Raw genomic sequence first — 22,681 nt, 5'->3', positions numbered from 1 at the left:
TAATGAGAATCCCCATAGTAATGTGACTAAACCCATTTCCTGTTTGGGTTTGGGTTTTGATCTGCTTTTACAGCATCACACATGGATACAGATAACAATAATAGTAAATAATATTTCTTTTTATATGGCGTTTTATATTTGTAAAGAACTTCCATACTCACAGGCTCCACTGGAAAATCAGGGTCATTTGCATGAGATCCACCTTGGTTCAAATCCCAGTCAGGCCCTACAGAAGTTATCTAACTTTGGACAAGTTACCTCACATGTATAGGGGCATAAGAACTACCTGAGGTTTAAGTGAGGTAATGTTAAGTCCCCGGCACACAGGGTAACAGAGATAATAATGTGAAGTCCGTGGTACATAGTAGGCACGTGATAAATGGTAGCATTTGCTATGATTGTCTCATTTGACCTTTAAGACAACCAGTGAAGGCAGAGACTATGAGTGTTTGTTTACCTACCAAAACACCTACCCCATATTAGGCATTCGGTAAGAGGGATGAATTCATAAGTGAACAAAGAAAAGAAAGTAAGGAAGGATCCATTGTCCTAATCTCGTATGAGAAAATCAAAGCTCAGGTTTATTGGCAGTTCCATTGCTACTAATTAGAAAAATTGGGCTGCAAACCCAGTTTTTCCTCACTCCAAGCCCAATGTTCATTCCTTTGTTCCAGCAGTGCTCCTGACAATATTTACTTGCCATGCTCTGGATGTTGGCATTTTATCTTCATTTTGTATGTGTGATTTATTCTAAGTTAAGGAGTGTCTGGACTCGGCTCAGGAAGAAACTCGGTAAACAAGTTTCATGCTTATGCTGATAGCATGTGATATTTCAAATACCTAAACCATGAAAAAATGTGGAAGCACTGAATTTATATAGTATGTATGTTCAATACAAAATAAAAATATCACCACAGAAAGAACTGAGCAAATGAATCCTCCCTGGGTTTTTTTTCTTGAAGCTATTGCCTTAGAAAATTAAACATAACCAGATAAATGTCTTTCCCAAAGGCATTATGGTAATTCCAAAGTAGCATGTTAGGTCATTTAACTAAGGTTTAGAGAGTATCTTAAACCAGTTAACATCTGGGCAGTCCACACCTCTTGCCTTTACTGATAGAAATGTGTTCACTGTGGCCAGCATGCTGGGAATATTATGTGCATGTCCATAGAATCATAAAATTGCATTTTAAAGTGTCAACATGTTATCCAGTACAGTATGTGCAGAATGGAAACGATCCAGAAGCATTGGGAAGCAAATGAGCTTTTGAGTGGGGAGAACTTTAAAAAGCAAGAATGAGCGCAGACAGAAAAAAGAATATGCTGGAAATGAAGCCAGCAACATTAAGGACAGAGACATCAGAACAGAACCCAGACTCGGGGAGCCATTGCCCTTCTCCCAGTGCTGAGGTTGGAAGGCCCCAGCCTAAGGAGCCCCATGCAGACGGCACATCCGCAGGATGCCTACCAACAGGAGTAGAGCTAAATGCTTGTTGCCACTACTGTAACTGGAGGGGAAGTGGACTGAGAAGCTGAGAAGCCTAGGGGAGGAGAAAACATTTCAATAGAGATAGGAATTGCACAGTGAAGTTTCTAGAACAGTATAGTGCCCTAAAAAGCACTGAACTAAGATGTAGATTCCACAGAGGGCCCCAGAGCAGAGGGTTTAGCACTTCACATGGATTTGCCATTATTAGCAATATTATTGTTGACACCTTTTGTTCACAATTACATTTTAAATGATTATTGCTAATACATAGGAAATCCACTATTTTTTAATACTTTTATCCAGTAATTTTGCTGAATACTCTTAAGTGTTTCTTCCCATTGCTCTCAGGATGTATCCAAACTCTTTAACATGATTTCAAAACTTTTGCGGGCATACCTCAAAGATATTGCAGGTTCAGTTCCAGACCACCTCAACAAAGCAAATATCACAATTAAGCAAGTTACACAAATTTTTTGGTTTCCCAGAGCATATAAATGTTATGTTTACCCTATAGTGTAGTCTATTAAGTGTGCAATAGCATTATGTCTAAAAAAAAATGTATATATCAATTTAAAAATACTGTATTGCTAAAAATGCTGACCATCATCTGACAATTCAGGGTTGCCACAAACCTTCACTTTAAAAAAAAAAAAAAAAAACACACACAATATTAGCGAAGCACAATAGAAGGAGGTATGCCTGTCTTCTTTCGCCATACAGAAATCTTTTCATGTCTTCAGATGAGGCACCTTCTTTCTTGTTTCTAGCTCTTTGCATGTCCTCTTTTCTTGCGTAGAACACTGCTACCTCCATCTCTCTCTTAATTCCTAAGAATTCTTTAGGTTTTGTGTTAAATGTCGTTTATTCTGAAACATCTTTCTTATGTACCAAGCCACCACCATCACCACTATCGCCACAGACAAAATCCAAGTCAGTGCCTCTATTGCATGTTTGCATGGCAACCAACTGTTAGCATAGCTGCCCTATCATAGGACTTCTCATGCTTTATTGAAACTGCTTTTTCCTTTTTCTCTCTGAATAGACTATTAGGTTCTTTATGTGTAGAAGACATGTCTTTCTTTACGTTTAGTGCCAAGCACCTAGCATACGGGTCCCCTAGGATTAGCTAAAAACTGTGTTGAAAGTGAAAAAATGGATAAGTGAATGAATGAGTTAAACCTGAATTTCTCAATACGACTTATAAGGACCCAGATCTTGCTTACCTCTGTCTTCTCTTGTCTTGCTACTTATACATAACCATCTACCCACTAGCCATTTTGAGTTTATTTCAGATCCTTAAAAACACCATGCTTTCCTTGTCCACAGGAATCTATGTATGGTATTTTCTTGCTTAGAATACTCTAGCCAATTACCTTCCTCCTGAACAACTCCTATTCATCCTTGAAGGCTCAATTTCATTGGCTTTCTTCCCCCTGATCTTTCCCCTCTCCTTTGCATCCCACCTAGGTTAGGTGCTCCTCCAAGGTAATTCCCCAGGACTCTCACTTCCTCTACAATGACAATTCAAATTTTTCTGGAGTTTTCTGGTCACTAATTTGTATCTTCTTCTAAACTATAAGCTCTCAGGGACACAGACAATATCTAATCCAGTGTATCATTTTATCCTGGCACATAATGGGCATTTAAGAGCTGTTGAATGCCTGAACAAACTAAATAGTCTAATTGTATTTAAAAATGTAAGCAAAACATGTGGCATTGTTCAGGCATTGCCTTCCTATCTCTTCCCACTAGGGAACTAATCATTCTGTAAGGGAAATGTGGAAGTTCTGATTCTGTCTGGATCCTTTTTCTTTCATCATTTTTTTAAATCACCCACAGATTCTCTTCTACATCCTATATTATCAAAAATTGGAATTGCTGTTTTCTACCATCTGAGCTTTTATTTCAACTATAAGAGCTCTTCAGCCCCTCTGTTAGCAATTGCTCAAAGTTTACACTTGAAGTGTCAAGGCTTTAATAACTGTATCTGTATAGCTTTTACACATCCTGTTCCTAGCTAGCTATTGTTCAGACCCACACAAGTGCTAAAACATGAGAACTCCTCTCCTTCAGTCTCTCTTCAGAATGACTATTGCCTTTTTAACTACACATGGAGTTTGTCCATTTTCACTGAGCCACACCTCTCTGGTGAGTCTATCTGGTCTGTGTCTTGGAGGAATGAATACACTTGCTAATTAGTAGACCCTTCAGTTCCCAAATTATTAGAATGAAAAAAGCATTATCTAGACTGAGTATAATACTTGGTGTCTCACACTTTTAAGCATGATACCTTGGCTACAGCCATCTGGGATTAAACTACTTAATTTTCATGCCCATTACGAGTGGGTTACATTGCACCTTAACAAAATAAGGAGTGAGGAAGGAGTAATCAGTGTATATCAGCCATCATTCTGGAGATGCTGTCCAAGATACAAGATGATGAAAGGCTGGCTACCCCAACTCTGGCACCAAAAAGATCATGCATTTTCATGCATCAAACAACATCTACATTAATTCCCACTGTCTCCATCATTTGTTCCTGTATGTTCTCAAATAAATTCACCATCTTTCTCTTGCTCTGCTCTGAATCACAGCACACCATATTTCCCAGACCTCTTTGAATAATGTCAGGGACCAAGTCTTCTCTGTGACTCCAGAGAAGCTAGGTGCTACTAGAGAGTTCTTTTTTCTTCTGTGGTTCCATGTCCCACCAGACAACACCAACTTCTCTTGTTATTCCAGCACTAGGAACAGTAGTGGCTTCCTGTTCTTACTACTATCTGGGATGCTGTATCATCCCCTATGTGGCTTTTGAGCCCTTCCATCATCTGTGGAAGCAATTTTCAATATTAAATTCTCTCTGTTAAAACACCTAGAGAGAATGGTTTTTCCCTGACTCGACCTTAATTGATACATCCAGAAAAAATCCAAAATATTCAAACAATAAATCTTTTAAAGTAAATAATATTTTAAACATCTTAAGTCTTTGATGCAAAGTAACTATAAATCACTGATTTTATATATATATATATATATATATATATATATATATATATATTCTACCTCCCCCCAACCTGTAATATTTATTTGGAGTTTCATTTCTGTACATTTTTTCCAGTTAAAAATATGAGAGAAAAGTAGTTATAGTATATACTTTTTTAAAAATTCCACTAAAAATTGAAATCTTAAAATGGAAGTCACAGGATGAGAAGAAGAATTTGAGGGCAAACTAGAAAGCCCAAACTTAAGACTCTATTACATCTTACATCAGAGACACTAAAACATTATTTCAAGTAGAAAGTGATTAGACATTGCCCAAATGGTCCTGAGCAATTTTCAAATACCATGGATTAAGCCAAGTAGCAAAAAATATTTTCCCCAAAAAAACCTTTTCTGAATATTTAAGAATCCAGATGTTTTAAAGAAAATGCTGTATGTATACCTCAAATTTGTACGTTAAAAAATTTGATCTCAATATATATAAATATTGAATCATTATGCTATAAACCTAAAACTAATATAATGTTGTCAATTATATACCAATTAAAAAATTTAATCTCTTCTGTAGAGAACTTGAGGACTTTAAATCATCATTTTATTTAAAAGGAAGTTACATTCTCTAGTACTAAAAACAGAAGAAAACTGCTGATGAGACAGATGCATTGGGAATGCACGGAAGGACACAGTCATTCCCACAGGGAACCAGCTGAACACCAGCAGACGGCCTCGGACACCGGAAAGGGCTGCGGAGAACCTGACATAGCCGACTGAATATTCGTCTAATCCAATACTTGGACATTAGTCTGAGGCTTGGACAGTCTTCTATAAACACCTCTATCACCAGGACAAGCAACCCCAAAAACTTGGACAACCATGAGGAAACAAAGAAACACCATGCAGGCAAAGGAGCAGGAAAAAAACCCACAAGACCAAATAAATGAGGAGGAAATAGGAAAAATGCCTGAAAAAGAATTTAGAGTAATGATAGTAAAAATGATACAAAATCTCGATAACAAATTAGAGAAAGTACAAGAAACAGTTCATAAGAACTCAGAAAAACAAACAGCAATGGATAACAAAATAACTGAAATTAAAAATACTCTAGATGCTCTAACCAGCAGAATGACTGAGGCAGAAGAACGAATAAGTGAGTTGGAAGATAGAATGGGAGAAATAAACGCCACAGAGCAGGAAAAAGATAAAAAAATAAAAAGACTAGAAGACAGCCTCAGAGACCTCAGTGATAACCTTAAACGTACCAACATTCGAATTATAGGCATCCCAGAAGAAGAAGAAAACAAGAAAGGGTCTGTGAAAATATTTGAAGAGGTTCTAGTGGAAAACTTCCCCAACATGGGAAAGGAAATAATGAACCAAGTCCAAGAAGCACAGAGAGTCCCATACAGAATAAACCCAAGGAGAAATACACCGAGACACATATTAATCAAACTAACGACAATTCAACACAAAGAAAAAATATTAAAAGCAGCAAGAGAAAAGCAACAAACAACATATAAGGGAAAACCCATCAGGATAACAGCTGACCTTTCTACAGAAACTCTGCAGGCCAGAAGGGAATGGCAGGATATACTGAAAGTCCTGAAAGAGAGAAACCTACAGCCAAGAATACTTTACCCAGCAAGAATCTCATTCAGATTTGAGGGAGAAATCAAAAGCTTTCCAGACAAGCAAAAGTTAAGAGAATTCAGCACCACCAAACCAGCCTTACAACAAGTGCTAAAGGAACTTCTCTAAGTAGGAAACACAAGAAAAGGAAAACACCTACAAATACAAACCCAAAACAATTAAGAAAATGGTAATTGGAACACACATGTCAATAATCACTTTAAATGTAAATGGATTAAATGCTCCAACCAAAAGACACAGACTGGCTGAATGGATACAAAAACAAGACCCTTCTATATGCTGCCTACAAGAAACCCACTTCAGACCAAGGGATACATATAGACTGAAAGTGAAGGGATGGAAAAAGATATTCCATGCAAATGGAAGTCAAAAGAAAGCTGGAGTAGCAATACTCATATCAGACAAATTAGACTTGAAAGTAAAGACTATTAAAAGAGACAAGGAAGGGCACTACATAATGATCAAGGGATGCATCCAAGAAGAACATATCACAATGGTAAATATCTATGCCCCCAATATAGGAGCACCTCAATACATAAGGCAAATGCTAACAGCTATAAAAGGGGACATCGACAGTAACACAATTATAGTGGGAGACTTGAACACCCCACTTACATCAATGGACAGATCATCCAAACAGAAAATCAATAAAGACACACAAGCTTTAAATGACACATTAGACCATCTCGACTTAATTGATATTTATAGGACATTCCATCCAAAAACGACAGACTACACTTTCTTCTCAAGTGCACACGGAACATTTTCCAGGATAGATCACATCTTGGGTCACAAATCAAACCTCAGCAAATTCAAGAAAATTGAAATCATATCAAGCATCTTCTCAGACCACAACGCCATGAGACTAGATATCAATTACAGGAAAAAAACTGCAAAAAATACAAACACATGGAGGCTAAACAATTCACTATTAAACAACCAAGGAATCACTACAGAAATCAAAGAGGAAATCAAAAAATATCTAGAAACAAATGACAACGAAAACACAACAACCCAAAACCTATGGGACGCAGCAAAAGCAGTTCTAAGAGGGAAGTTTATAGCAATACAGTCCTACCTTAAGAAACAAGAAAATGATCGAATAGACAACCTAACCTTACACCTCAAACAACTAGAGAAAGAAGAACAAAGAAACCCCAAAGTGAGCAGAAGGAAAGAAATCGTAAAGATCAGAGCAGAAATAAATGAAAAAGAAAGGAAAGAAACCATAAGAAAAATAAATAAAACTAAAAGCTGGTTCTTTGAGAAGATTAACAAAATTGATAAACCATTAGCCAGACTCATCAAGAAAAAAAGGGAGAAGATGCAAATCAACAGAATTAGAAATGAAAAAGGAGAAGTCACAACGGACACCTCAGAAATACAAAACATCATGAGAGACTACTACAAGCAACTATATGCCAATCAATTGGATAACCTGGAAGAAATGGATACATTCTTAGAAAAATACAATCTTCCAAGACTGAACCAGGAAGAAATAGAAACCATGAACAGACCAATCACAAGTATGGAAATTGAGGCAGTGATTAAAAATCTCCCAACACACAAAAGCCCAGGACCAGATGGATTCACAGGCGAATTCTATCAAACATTTCGAGAAGAGTTAACACCTATCCTTCTCAAACTCTTCCAAAATATTGCAGAAGGCGGAGCACTCCCAAACTCATTCTATGAGGCTACCATCACCCTGATACCAAAACCAGGCAAAGATGTCACAAAAAAAGAAAACTACAGACCAATATCACTGATGAATATAGATGCAAAAATCCTCAACAAAATACTAGCTAACAGACTGCAACAGCACATTAAAAAAATCATACACCACGATCAAGTGGGGTTTATCCCTGGGATGCAAGGATTCTTCAATATACGCAAATCAATCAATGTGATACATCATATCAACAAATTGAAGGATAAAAACCATATGATCATTTCAATAGATGCAGAAAAAGCTTTTGACAAAGTTCAACATCCATTTATGATAAAAGCTCTCCAGAAAATGGGCATAGAAGGAAATTACCTCAACATCATAAAAGCCATATATGACAAACCAAAAGCCAACATTGTTCTCAATGGAGAAAAACTGGAAGAATTCCCTCTAAGAACAGGAACAAGACAAGGGTATCCACTCTCACCACTGTTATTCAACATAGTTTTGGAAGTGTTAGCCACAGCAATCAGAGAAGAAAAAGAAATTAAAGGAATCCAAATTGGAAAAGAAGAAGTAAAATTATCACTCTTTGCAGATGACATGATACTATATATAGAAAACCCTAAAGACTCTACCAGAAAACTGCTAGCACTCATTGATGAGTTTAGTAAAGTAGCAGGATACAAAATTAATGCACAGAAATCTCTTGCATTCCTATACACTAACAACGGAAGAGCAGAAAGAGAAATTAAGGAAACTCTCCCATTCACCATTGCAACCAAAAGAATAAAATACCTAGGAATAAACCTGCCTAAGGAGGCAAAAGATCTGTATGCAGAAAACTTTAAGACATTGATGAAAGAAATCAAAGATGACATAAACAGATGGAGGGATATACCATGTTCCTGGATTGGAAGAATCAACATCGTGAAAATGACTGTACTACCCAAAGCAATTTACAGATTCAATGCAATCCCGATCAGATTACCAATGGCATTTTTCACAGAACTAGAGCAAGAAATCTTACGATTTGTATGGAAACGCAAAAGACCCCGAATAGCCAAAGCAATCTTGAGAAGGAAAAATGGAGTTGGTGGAATCAGGCTTCCTGACTTCAAACTATACTACAAGGCCATAGTGATCAAGACAGTATGGTACTGGCACAAAAATAGAAAGGAAGATCAATGGAACAGAATAGAGAACTCAGAAGTAAGCCCAAACACATATGGGCACCTTATCTTTGACAAAGGAGGCATGAGTATACAATGGAAAAAAGACAGCCTCTTCAATAAGTGGTGCTGGGAAAATTGGACAGCAACATGTAAAAGAATGAAATTAGAACACTTCCTAACACCATACACAAAAATCAACTCCAAATGGATTAAAGACCTACTTATAAGGCCAGACACTATCAAACTCCTAGAGGAAAACATAGGCAGAACACTCTTTGACATACATCAAAGCAACATCCTTTTTGACCCACCTCCTAGAATCATGGAAATAAAATCAAGAATAAACGAATGGGACCTCATGAAACTTAAAAGCTTTTGCACAGCAAAAGAAACCATAAACAAGACTAAAAGGCAACCCTCAGAATGGGAAAAAATAATTGCCTATGAAACAACGGACAAAGGATTAACCTCCAAAATATACAAGCAGCTCATGCAGCTTCATACCAAAAGAGCAAATAACCCAATCCACAAATGGGCAGAAGACCTAAATAGACATTTCTCCAAAGAAGACATACAGATGGCCAACAAACACATGAAAAGATGCTCAACATCACTCATCATCAGAGAAATGCAAGTCAAAGCCACAATGAGGTATCACCTCACACCAATCAGAATGGCCATCATCACAAAGTCTGGAAACAACAAATGTTGGAGAGGGTGTGGAGAAAAGGGAACTCTCCTGCACTGTTGGTGGGACTGTAAGTTGGTACAGCCACTATGGAAAACAATTTGGAGGTTCCTTAAAAAACTACAAATAGAACTACCATATGATCCAGTAATCCCACTCCTGGGCATATACCCAAAGAAAACCATAATCCCAAAAGAAACTTGTACTATAATGTTTATTGCAGCACTATTTACAATAGCCAGGACATGGAAGCAACCTAAATGCCCATCAACAAATGAATGGATACAGAAGATGTGGCATATATATACAATGGAATATTACTCAGCTATAAAAAGGGATGAGATGGAGCTATATGTAATGAGGTGGATAGACCTACAATCTGTCATACAGAGTGAAGTAAGTCAGAAAGAGAAAGACAAATATTGTATGCTAACTCACATATACGGAATCTAAAAATGGTACTGATGAACTCAGTGACAAGAACAGGGAAGCAGATACAGGGAATGGACTGGAGAACTCGAGTTATGGGAGGGGGCGGGGGGTGAAGGGGAAACTGAGAAGAAGCGGGAGAGTAGTACAGACATATATATACTACCAACTGTAAAATAGTCAGTGGGAAGTTGTTGTATAACAAAGGGAGTCCAACTCGAGGATGGAAGATGCCTTAGAGGACTGGGGCAGGGAGGGTGGGGGGGAATCGAGGGGGGGGCGTCAAGGAAGGGAGGGAATATGGGGATATGTGTATAAAAACAGTTGATTGAACCTGGTGTACCCCCCAAAAAAATAAAATAAAATAATAATAAATTAAAAAAAAAAAAACAAAACTGCTGATGACATTAAGCTAACAGCTCCATAGCTTACAGTCCAGGGAACCCGGAGTACTGAATTAGCAAAACATTGTTCTTCAAACTTCAGTAATGCCATCACTTTTTTTTTCACATCATATACAAGTGTTCAAAAGTCATCAAAGGTGGAGTCATCTTGAATCCCATATAAGAGGACTGTTATTAGAAGTTCCCCCAAACACTGTCATAGCAAAGATAAATGCACAGGAATTCACAATGTACACAAGCATTGGAAATTATTTACGCACTCTTAAACTTTCTCTCTCAACCTTCCCAGAATAACCACTCAACTCACTTCACCAGGGACTTTCTGGGCTGTCGGGCTAAATATCCACACACTTCTTGCAGACTTCCTCTCTGAAAGTCCCTCTCTAGCCCTCTGACAGCAGAGGGAATCCTAGGGATAGAACTGAAGAAGTCAGGGGGCCATGAGGACAAAGTGGAAGTAAGACATACCAGATTCCCTCATCTTCTGTTCTCCAGTCCCTTCTAGCACAGCCTGGACAAGAGGGATACAAAATGTTATTCTAAAAGGAGCACGACTCCTGGTCTCCCCATTCTGGAAGCAGGTTCTTGTCTGCACTAGACTGCTGAGTCTACCAGCTTCATATACTTACCTCGAGAACGATCAGGAAGTGTTTCTTTTAATTCCAGCATTTTTATTAAAAGGAGTTCAGGTGGGAATTACCAAATTCTTAATATGATTTATTAAATAACAGAAATCTACATTGTTATAGAAATTCCCTTTATTATATCCCAGAAAGATAATGATCCAGCCTTGTTTTCAGTGCCCTCAATGATGTGGAGCTCACTGACCCCCAAGGCAGCCCATTTCCTTGCTAGACAGAGTTAATATCTGAAAGCACTTTTTCTTAGGCTGAACTAAATTCTCTACCTTATGTTTAATAGCTGCCATTTATACAGCCACCATGGTGTGCCAGTGATCATTACTTCAGACAACACTTCTAACTAAATGTCACAAGAAACCTGCAAGGTAGACATCATCGCACTTTCTAGTTTAGGAAATAAAGCTTAGAAAGTTTAATTTACCTAAGATCACAGCAAAGCTAGTGTTTGCACTCACTGTGGCTTTCCCTAATATGCCGTACTGCTTTCCACCACAAAGAAGTTAAATTATTGGAAATCAAAACATTAACTATTAAATAAAGTGTCATCCTTTAAAGTGTCATACCTTTGGGATATTTACATATGTCCTCTCTCCAAACTGCTGGAACAGCTGCTATTAGGCAAAAGAACAATGATATATTTGTTTTCTCTCAGTTTGGAAGAAAAAGACAACTGTCTAGGTATTAAAATCTGTTTGAATGAGAAGATACATGAATATGAACAGATCCACCATGTGTCCCTCTTCTCATCTGTGTACAAACATGCACACACACACACACACACACACACACATGAATCAAGAAGACCTGATTTGTCATCCCCATATAAATGACTGAGGTTTCTTCCACCCACTTTCCATGGGACAGAGTCAGAGTAAACTCCAATGGTGGTGATAGGTGGGAGAAGAGGGGAAATTGAGAGAAAAGAACTGCAAATGTGAGTTCGAGTTTGCTTTTATATACCAGTACTGTTGTTAAATGAGTAGGCAGCCTCCAAAAAGCCAAAAGACTGCCCCACCCCACAAAGCCACAAGGCCTGGGGGAGAATGTACGGCTGAGTAAGGCCAGATCCTTGCCCCTAAGGAAGTCATGAGCTAGTAGGAAAATACCAATAAATAACTCCACTAACCGTGAGCACACTACATGGAATATCTTTAATCTCTGTTAACCACAGCAGAGTGGCTAGAAGCAAGGAGGCTGGGTGTGGCCATTGGCTCTCCAAGTGGAGCTGTCGGGTCCTCCTTGGAAGAATACTGGTGACCCTGCTCTGCTAAAAATCTGTGGTTCCTCTGCCAGATCCTGCTTGCATACTGATACCAAATGTGGTTAGTGAGTCTGAATGGAGCTTAATAAGATCACCAGGTGGGTGATTTCTAATCTATATGACTATTATTTTCATAATATCATTATTAGCAAAATCATGAGATATATCACAATCCTTCTCAGTCTTGAAACCCATGTAACTTCCAGAAGTTCAGCATTCACCTGAAACCCGTGGCATAAAGGTCAAAAACTTGCTATGTCAAGTGCCGATTCTAGGGTGGCCAACTATCTCTTTTTGCCTGGGACTGAGGGCTTTCCCAGGATGTGGGACAGTCTTGGGAAAAACCAAACAGCTGGTTGACCTATCTGGGCTATTTCTTGCTTTAGCAGCAGACTCCTTCTATATGCACTGATCCACACCTTCCACTCAATAGATTTATGAAAGAGGACCAGGGAACCCAAGCAGGTACACTAAGAAATAAACCAACTGATCAAATAAGGGGGAAATGGAAGAGGAGGGTAATATTGGTGCCAGGGGACATGTCAGAGGGAACATTTACTGCCAGTGCCCTCCACGCACAGAAGAGAGAGCCCTGTCATGGGACCTGATTGATGTGGTGACATTCCCTTAGCTTCAATAGACAGCAGCAATACATTTTTACAAAGCTGCAACTTTCTCCTCTAAAAGGAAAATACAATAATAAATTACTGAAAACGTTAAGCATATATATCATTCTAGAGCTTTGTTTTGTGTCCAGAGAACACTGCAAAGGCAAATTAAATAACTGTCAGAAACAAATATATACATATTCATTCCTTCAGCAAAATGTCTACTGAGGGCCTACTACACATCAGGCTCTGCACGGGGCTCTGGGGACCCACAGAGATGCAGAGGACTCTGTTCTTTCCTGCTAGGCATCTTATTTAAATCCTCCACTGTGTTCATAATATCCCCTTCCTAGTTTGGGGCTATTCTAGCCTATATAGACTTGTTCTCCAGGGCTTGGGCCTTGCACAGAAAACATTCAGTAATTCAATTGCCTCATTTACCACTGTTCCCTTAAGAAGAAACCATAGCGGATGAATTTTTAATATGTTCAGCTTACATTTTCTTCCTTGGGAGCTTATTTCTGTCCACCAACATAGCGTAGCATCAGGTAGCACAGGCACATTAAAGACAAATGAAGGTGGAAACCCCAACGGGAGGGAAATTATTGTTTTAGCCATTACCTACCAACTTCTTGTCTTGAATCAGTACTGAAACCATTTTCGGCCTCCTAATTCATTATCATTACCTTAGCTCTAAAGTCTTTATGGCTCTATCCTGCACCTGGAGTAGCAACCACCCTCTCAGAATTCAGGCCAGAAAACACGAGGACCCAACGCTGCTGATCAGAATAACACGTTCCTATCTGTTATCTGACATCGCCCTCTTTTCTGCTAAACTCAGACACCACTCCATTGTTTTAGCTGATGATGCCTGACAGGGGAGATGACTGATTCAAGTGACAGACAGGGTTTCAATAGAGAGAGAAGCCTGTTGAAGCTCAGGCCTGTCGGCTCCAGTAAATCTCCAGTTTTATCAGCTGGGTGCAACTGGCTCATTTCGCCTCCATCAGTGGCAGTCCATCTTTTTACAGCCCCTTGTCAGGGACGGGCTTCAGGTGCCTCGGCATGCCAGGTCTGATATGAGTCAAACCCAGTGTGAACAAGGATTAACCTATAAGATTGCCTGAGACTCCCTTTAAGTGTATTCCAGGCAGAGACCGGAGGAACTGTAAACTCGATTAAACAAGGTAAACTTTCCTGCGTTCCCGGGCAGCGTGCATCTTATTTGCATTCCATCAGTGGTGTGAATAAACATGACCATTGACCTGGGCAGCTCGAGCTGAGAGAGCCCACAGCCCTCACCGTGCAGTGTGAGGAGGAATATTTGAATGCCGTCCTGGCAAAACTGGACAGCCTGTCAGAAACATGAAAATGGCTTTTGAAATCTGAATGTCTGTGTGAAGGTATAAAATATTCATACCTCGGATTAAAATATTTTATTGAATTAATATTGATTTACGATTAATTTTTAAATAGATTCATATTTCATGAGGCACTCACAATGAACCTACCAACTGGGCCTCAGTGAGTAAAACCAATTACACAAATCGTTAAGGAAGCAACCAAGAAAGCAACTCTCAATGCCTGTGGAGAGACAAAAAGAATGTGAAAATCCACCTTTATGATAAAATAAACAGAGCGGTATATAGTGACTGAAAAAAAAATACCTCATTGCCTTGCTTGCTTTGATACAGATTTTTCTTTTTAATGTATGCCAGTGGGGCATCCCTCATCAAATTTTTCAGGAAAAATATCTGGCCTCATGTTCGAAAACCTCATGGCAGTGACTTTTTATTTTCAAAATTGCAATTAATTCTCATTCCAAGAGGAAACTGTAATAATAATAGCTACCGAAAAGTGAAGCTTCCTTAAGAGTTCCTCTCTCCAGTACTGGGCAAAGCCTTTTAGAAAAGTGCTGACAGCTGAAAACAAAAGACATTGATTGCTGTGCCCAATTAGCATCTTCAGACACAAAGCAATGGCGGGTAAGATGAGGGCTCCCAAGTGCTTTCGAACATGTTCTATTTCAATCTGAGTCCAGAAAATTAACTTTTCACCCCTCAGCTCTCCTATTGTGCTTTCCATGATCATACCTGTATTTTTGTCTGAAAACTCCTATCCCATCATTTCATTGAGTTCCCTTTTGGAAAGAAACCATCTTCTAATTTATACAAGATATTTTTATAGCCTAAGCAACAGACCCACTTCATCTTTATTCATTCTTCTTTTCTTTTTATATCTCATTCATGTTTTCCTTTTCTTATTTAACCATGCTAAATTGGGCCACCCTTGCTCAGTTTATTACAGTCAGTCCTTTTATGCACAGAACACCAGTATGTAAAGTTACAGGACAAAATAAGGATATTCTTCACTTTGTGATGAAGAGTTTTAATGCAAGCAAGAAGATTTTAAAAGCCATGGGAAATCTGCAGGAGATGCTAGACTGGGTAGAATAGCCACATGAGGCTAAGATGATGCTCAGGGTCTCCTAATTAGATAAAGCCATTGTTTAGATTCAGACAATACCTGTTTACAGTTCAATAAACAACTTGTCACAGTTGCTTGCTCAAAGCAGACCTAGATGTCAATGCAAACAGTTAGTACAGAGGTACTGAAATAAATTGGTCTCCTGAGTAAATAAATTGAGCAGCAATGTGAAACTGCCTCATCAGTACCGGGGAAGATAATCATTTATAAAGGTTTAAAATGGCGTTTCATAAGTATTGACATTTAGAGAAATGTCTTTCCCCATCTAAATGACTACCCGCACCTTTTCCTATTTTCACCAGCCACTAAAACTGAAAAATAATAATAAAACAAAAAGAGAGAATAAAGTATTTCTGGGGTCATTTCACCAAAGTTTTATAATGTGTCTCATATAAAATTTAACAAATATCCAAAAGATGTATGGTCTTGAAGATAAATTATGGAGGAGTATGGCACCTGCCTTCAATGATTTGCCATTCTGTCATCATAGAATCGAACCAGACAGAAAAATAAGACAATAGAAAGGTCATTTGGCCAAACACCCGGGTTTTGTTGTTGCTGTTGTTTCTTGCTGATGAGTGACTGAATGATAAAGGGAAAACCAATAAAAGAAAGAACAGAGCTGAGGAGGGCGCTTAGAAACCGTAGTCAGGGAGATGAAGCAAAGAAGCAGGAAGGAGAAATGAGGTAACACTGTTTGGTGACTTCTTCTATGGGGATAATGACTGCACACAGTGGCATTCCCCTTCCCAAAGATCTTGGGAAGAAAGTGTCTATACTAGGAGATGTAACTAAATAACTGAATGCAAGGTTTTTGCAACAAATTGCTACGCATACACATAGAGAAATCACAGAGACCCTGTCAGAGACCCCCCACGCACATGTAAACATCAAGAGGCAGAGGTGCAAATTCCAATTCTTTAGGTGTTGTAAGAAGAGAAGGCATTGACATCTGCTTGCCACCATCTTTAAGCTCTAGCTGTAATATACAATGTATGCCAGCCCATTATAAGCCCAGAAGGAATGCTCCAAAGGCATTTAATCACCATTACCTAGTTGGGGGAGACTGGGAAGAAGGTGGGAAAGCTAAAGTTCTATATGTTTAATAGCAGAAGTCTTATTCTCGCTACAGTTGTTCATTCTTTCTACCTTTTATTTTAACCTGACCTTTATGTACCACCTCACAAGGCCTAAGTAAAAGAGCCCTTGCCCTAAAAATGGCACAGGAAACATCCCCAATTAGACTAATTTAATGATCAGAGCACTTACTTTCTAAGAATCCACTTTACTTGTTCATTATTGAAAGCATACTGAATTCTGCCACATTGAATAACATCTATTTCCCCTAAAAACAGAATTTTAAAAACTCGCACTTGCAGTCTGCAGCAACAGAAGGCTTTTTTTGAATCAAGAAAATAAAACTAGAGTGCAGTCAATACTATTATAAACCCCAATGATCCTTTCTTGAGATGAATATTTAACATCTGCCCTTGTAACTCACAATCCCTGTATTCCTAGCTCTTTACAACCACACCTGCGTTTTCAATTGGAGTTCACTAACTGACTGTAAGATTTCTTTCACTGGCATATATGTTGTGGTCACAGGCCTGAGAGCACATAATGCCAGGATTACTTCTGACCTGCCCTTCGTGGAAATCTGAGCTCAGTGGTGTCTTTATAAAACGTTAGCTTTCAAGGCTACTCTAGACAAAATTGGGAGTGGATGTAGTTTTTCACCTCTATTCCCAGCTTCCATGTTCTGAGACAAAATCTCATTTACTCCATACTTCTCTGGAGGGCCCAGTGCTCTTAGTCTCCTCCCCTTTTAAAGCCTCTTCTTGGGAAGGCTCAGCAATGCAGAGAGAAAAGAGAAGGAACTGGGATGAGAAAGCCCAGATTCAAGTGCCATCTCTTCATGGCTATGTAATCTGATCAAGCCACTTCACCTCTTCAGCTTGCATTGCTCATGTGTAGAATAAGGATAGTAAAATCATTTGCTTCCCAGAGCAGGGAAGTTACAGTTACAGAGCAAAGTGCTTTGAAACTTAAAGGGGCAATCAGATGCTATTTCCATAAATGATTATTCATTCCCTCAAAAACTTAACTGAACATCTACTGTTTGATGCCAGATACAGTGATGAGTACGATGAGGTCTCTGTCCTTGGAGACAGTCTAATACAGAGTGTCATGGAAAAAATAGTATGAATATCATTTGATTAGAATCATAATAGAGGTATTAATCAAGTGCTGTGAGGCCACAGATATGGAAGCAATCAAATATTTTGGAAGCAAGTCATGGAAACTGTGTTATTATTAAAGTATATATATGTAATTTTATATCCATTATATATTATATATAAAATAGGCATATTTCAAGCCCTACCTCTTAAAAAGGGAAAGTAGATTTTAGCAACTGTGTTAAATGGAGTTCTAACGCTTCCATTTTAAGTTTTAACCAGCAATGGGGGGAAGTGGAAAAGGACCCAGTCAGCTCCTGCCCAGTGCCTCCAAGTCACCTGGAAATGGTCACTTCAGTTAAGACAGAATCTCCCTGCTTTTAACTATGGAACTGAATGGTTAGAACCATCTTAAGTCATTTTACATCATTCTCCTTCAGCTACATTTTGAGGATCTTGTTTCACATATGTTAACAAAAAAAAACCCACTTAAGATGATGAACTATTTATGGTTTAGAGGTTGGGGAGTCCTGAAAGGAAGGTATTTGCACAGACTTCCTCAGCTCACCCTCATATGCTGGTGATCCCCAAACTCACTGCATCTACAAACACCTTCTGAATGATCTTACCAGTTCCTACTGGTGGATACTGTGTATGAATCTCCAGTGAGACCACACAGTCAACTCCAAAACCAGACTCACCTCCAAGACTAAGAACCTGCTCTTGTCCTGAGTTTCTTATCTCTGAGAAGACACCACCACTTACCCCTTTACTCATGCAAGAAAGCAAGAATTCCTTCTTCACTCTTCCCTTTATCTTTTCTCCCTCTGTCTCCCAGCTCCACTGACCAAGCTTCATCAATTCCATGTCCTAAACATTTTTTATACCTATACCCTTCTCTCCTTCCTTCTTTGCCAGAATTCAGCCTTCATCACCCTTTATATCAAATAAGAAATACCCCTCAACTAACTCCCTGTCTCTAATCTCACTTTCTATAATTCATCCTCCAAATGCTACCAAAGTGATAGTGACCTTTAAAAGCCAAGAAAGATCACGTAACCCTCCTTCTTAAAATCCTTCAAAGGCTCTCCACAGTTTACAGAACAAAAAGCAAAATTCTTAAAATGACATAGAAGACCTTAAATTATCTATCCATGTCTTGACTTCAAAATTTTTATAACTCCCTGACTCTTCTATGTGCTTTCATAACACCTTGCCTTTGCTCTAACTGAATCCCTTTGCCTTGCAAAGCCTGCCTCACACCCCCAACTTCCTGTCCTAACACCTACTCATTTGCCAAGATTCATTCCAGGTACCGCCTTCTCTAGCAATTCTTTGTTTATCTTACCAGAACTCTGAGATAGAATTCACTTCTTCCTTTGTGCCCTCCCCCTGCACCTTGCCCAGATGTCTAAAACATGCCTCCCTTCTCTTGGAAAGAAAACTCTCCAATGACAAGGTCCATACCAGCTTGTTTTGTATGCGCAGAACCTTGCACAGTATCTAGCACATGTTTGGTACTCAATCAATGTTGAGCGAATAAATGAAATATGCAACCCATTCCAGCAAAAGGAGTTTCACATATCGCATATGCCTGGAAAAGTGGCGGGCATATAGTAAGCACTCAAGAAAAATTTCTTGAATGAATGAATATGTAAATGAATAAATCATTTTATACTTTGTCAGTTGACTGGAGAATCTGGTCACTGTTTTCTACCCAATCCTTCTCCATATATTTTTTTCTATAACATAACAACGCCCACAGCAGGCCAAGGAAGTATGCATTATGCCACTATCAAATGCTGAGAAAGATTGGATACGGCCTTACTGGCTAATTGTTTCATTATTGATAGCTTCTTGGGGAATTCCTTCTTAGTGTCAACATTCTCAAATATACTCCTAAGAACTCAAAACTAAGAACTGCTTTGTTTTTCCACTCGTCTGCTGAACAACAACTAAACCAAGGCAGGGAAAATTCTACTATCCCAGGGAGAAAACATAAACACAAATTCTATTCCTAGTATGTTTAGATCTCTGAGATTTACATAAAAATTCAGAGTTAACCTTATGAGTGTGCAGAATAGACACTTTCTAGAGGTGAGATGAACTGTCAAATGCTTCCTACTACTGGCACACTAGGATGCTGAGATTTCTAGTACAAAATGATAACCTTTGCCTTCTCAATCTTCAAGAGAATCCTTTTAAAATTCATATAGTCCTAGGTAGAAGCAGGAGTTGGTATCTAGCCTATATGCATGATTAGTAAGGCCAGGGTGGTTGTTTATGGCTGGCAACAATTTTGATGATTCAGTACTAGTCTATTACCAAATGTTAAATGGATAGTTTATTTACTGCAGCCCAGAAGGAACCTCAGCCTGAACCTCACTTTCCTACATTTAAAAATGGAAGTGCTTTACAAATCACCTAGTACCCCCTACAGTACATTTAAGAGATTTATTTTTTCATGCATATATTTATACATTCATCCATTCAACCAATATTTGCTGAAGGCCTATTATGTGCCAAGCATTCCTCTAGGAACTCAGGACACAGGAAAGAATGAAAAAAACAGACAAAAACCCAAGCCCTCATATGGCTCACATGATACTGGGGAGAGATGGATGATCAACAATACGTAAGTAAAATGTATTTTTTACTTGCCTGCTTGGGTTTGTCCAATGATGACTGTTGTTATGAATAAAGATAAAACAGGGAAGAAAGATAGAACACGGTAGGCAGTAAGTCAAGGTGGCTTCAGTTTTAAATTCAAATATCAGGGAAGTCCTCACTGAGAAGGTGTCACTTGAGAGAAGACTTGACAGAGAGGAAGGAGCAACCAAGGCAAATATCTGAGCACGGAGGCTACCGCGGGCAGAGGGAAAAGCTAATCCAAAAATCATGAGGGAGGAATTTGTATGATTTGCTAAAAGAAAACCAAAACAAAGAGAACAGTTTGGAGGGGACAAAGGGAAGAGAAGTAGAAGATAAGGTTCAGAGGATTAGTGAGGGGCCCGATCATCAAAGATCCTTTGTAAATATTTTAAAGACATAGGGTTTTGCTCTGAGTGACGTGGGGAGCAACTGGAGGGTTTTGAGCTGAAGAGCAACATACTCTGACTTTCATTCTTAAAGGATTATGTTACGAAGAGACAAAAGTGGGACAAGGATGGAAGCAGATAAATCAGGTGGGAGGTTATTCCTTTGATCAAGGTGAGAGATGACAGTGGTGTGGACTAGGATGGCAGTGGCCGTAGATGATGAGAAGGGGGCAGATTCTGACAATGGAGCCAATGGTATTTGCTAACAGATTGATGGAGAGGGATAAGAAAAAGAAAAAGACAGGAATAACTCCAAGGGTTTTTGGCCTGAGCAACTAGCAGGACAGCGTTTTCTTCAACTGAAATGAAAACACTGAGAAAATTAAAAGCTTGGGGGAGTTGTAATAATCAGGAGCTTATTTGGGGGCATATTATGTGTGAAGTATAAATGAGATATCCAAAGATTGGAGGAAATGGACACACAGATAAGTTGTGAATTATATCATGTCATCCAATCACAAAGGCACCATCAGAGCTGGACACAACATAGCACCTGGGTGAGAAGAAAAGGAGATCCCTAAAAAGAAAAGCAAGACAGAGACAAAGATAAGTTCAGCCCTCCTCATGCTAGGCCAGGAAGTGGGCAGCCAAACCAGATAAAACCGTACCAACCAGAAAAGGAATTAGAAAATCTTATCCAATTGCTAGTTTTCAATAGTTATCAGATTTTCCAAAACAACATGGCAAAGGAAAAGGAAGAGAAAGTGAACCATTATCGGTTGGCCTGATGAAGACTTCTAGGTACCCAACCTCTGTACTGCCTCCATTCCCACACAGCCAACTGGTCACTGGGGGTCTGAAATAGGTGATGACCCCAAATGATTTCAACTTTCCAAGCCTTCATACCAATAAAATCCATCTAACCCAAATCTGCTTATTTGGAGTACTTTGTAAATACAGAGTATCCAATTCATACTATGCACCAGCCACTTACCGGGAAGAGGTAACAGGGATCCGGACCACACATGATGGCCTTCTTAGTTCAACAAAAAGAATTAACCAGGAGGATTCAAGAGGTAGTACCTGCAAGAAAAACACAAACCAAAATCAAGCTGTGCCAGTTAGTTACCTATTGTTTCTCAGTGCCAAATAACCCATCCATACCCTGCTTCTTTGCAGTATATTTTCAATATTCTCTTGCCAGGTGGATCCCTGTTTAGCTTCTGTCAGTGAAAGAGACTGGTATGAAACTGAAAGACAGGAGGAGAGAAGAACAAACTCTCTTTCTATTTATGGTTCCTATAAGTTTTGTTTGTTTGTTTAAGCTCTTTATTGGAATGTAATTGCTTTACACACTTGTACCAGTTTTGGAGGTACACCAAAGTGAATCAGCTGTATTTATACATATATCCCCATATCCCCTCCCTCCCACAACCCTCCCTGTCCTGACCCTCTAAAGCATCACCCATCATCAAGTTCATCTCCCTTTCTTATACAGCAACTTCCCACTAGCTATCTATTTTACATTTGGTAGTGTATCTATGTCTATGTTACTCTCTCACTTCATCCCAGCTTCCCATTCGCCAATCCCCCAACCCAGTGTTCCCAAGTTCATTCTCTACATCTACATCTTTATTCTTGCCCAGTCACTGGGTTCATCAGTACCAGTTTTTTAGATTCCATATATATGAGTTAGCATAGGGTATTTATTTTCCTCTTTCTGGCTTACTTCACTCTGTATGACATTCTCTAGGTCCATCCACCTCATTACATATAGTTCAATTTCATTCCTTTTTATGGCTGAGTAATAGTCCATTGTATATATGTGCCACATCTTCTTTATCCATTCATCTGTTGATGGGCATTTAGGTTGCTTCCATGTCCTGGCTATTGCAAATAGTGCTGCAATGAACATTATGGTACATGTTTCTTTTGGGATTATGGTTTTCTCTGGATATATGCCCAGTA

The sequence above is a fragment of the Hippopotamus amphibius genome, chromosome 1 (assembly GCF_030028045.1).
Source record: "Hippopotamus amphibius kiboko isolate mHipAmp2 chromosome 1, mHipAmp2.hap2, whole genome shotgun sequence".
NCBI lineage: Eukaryota > Metazoa > Chordata > Mammalia > Artiodactyla > Hippopotamidae > Hippopotamus > Hippopotamus amphibius.
This window is presented reverse-complemented; position numbering follows the sequence as displayed.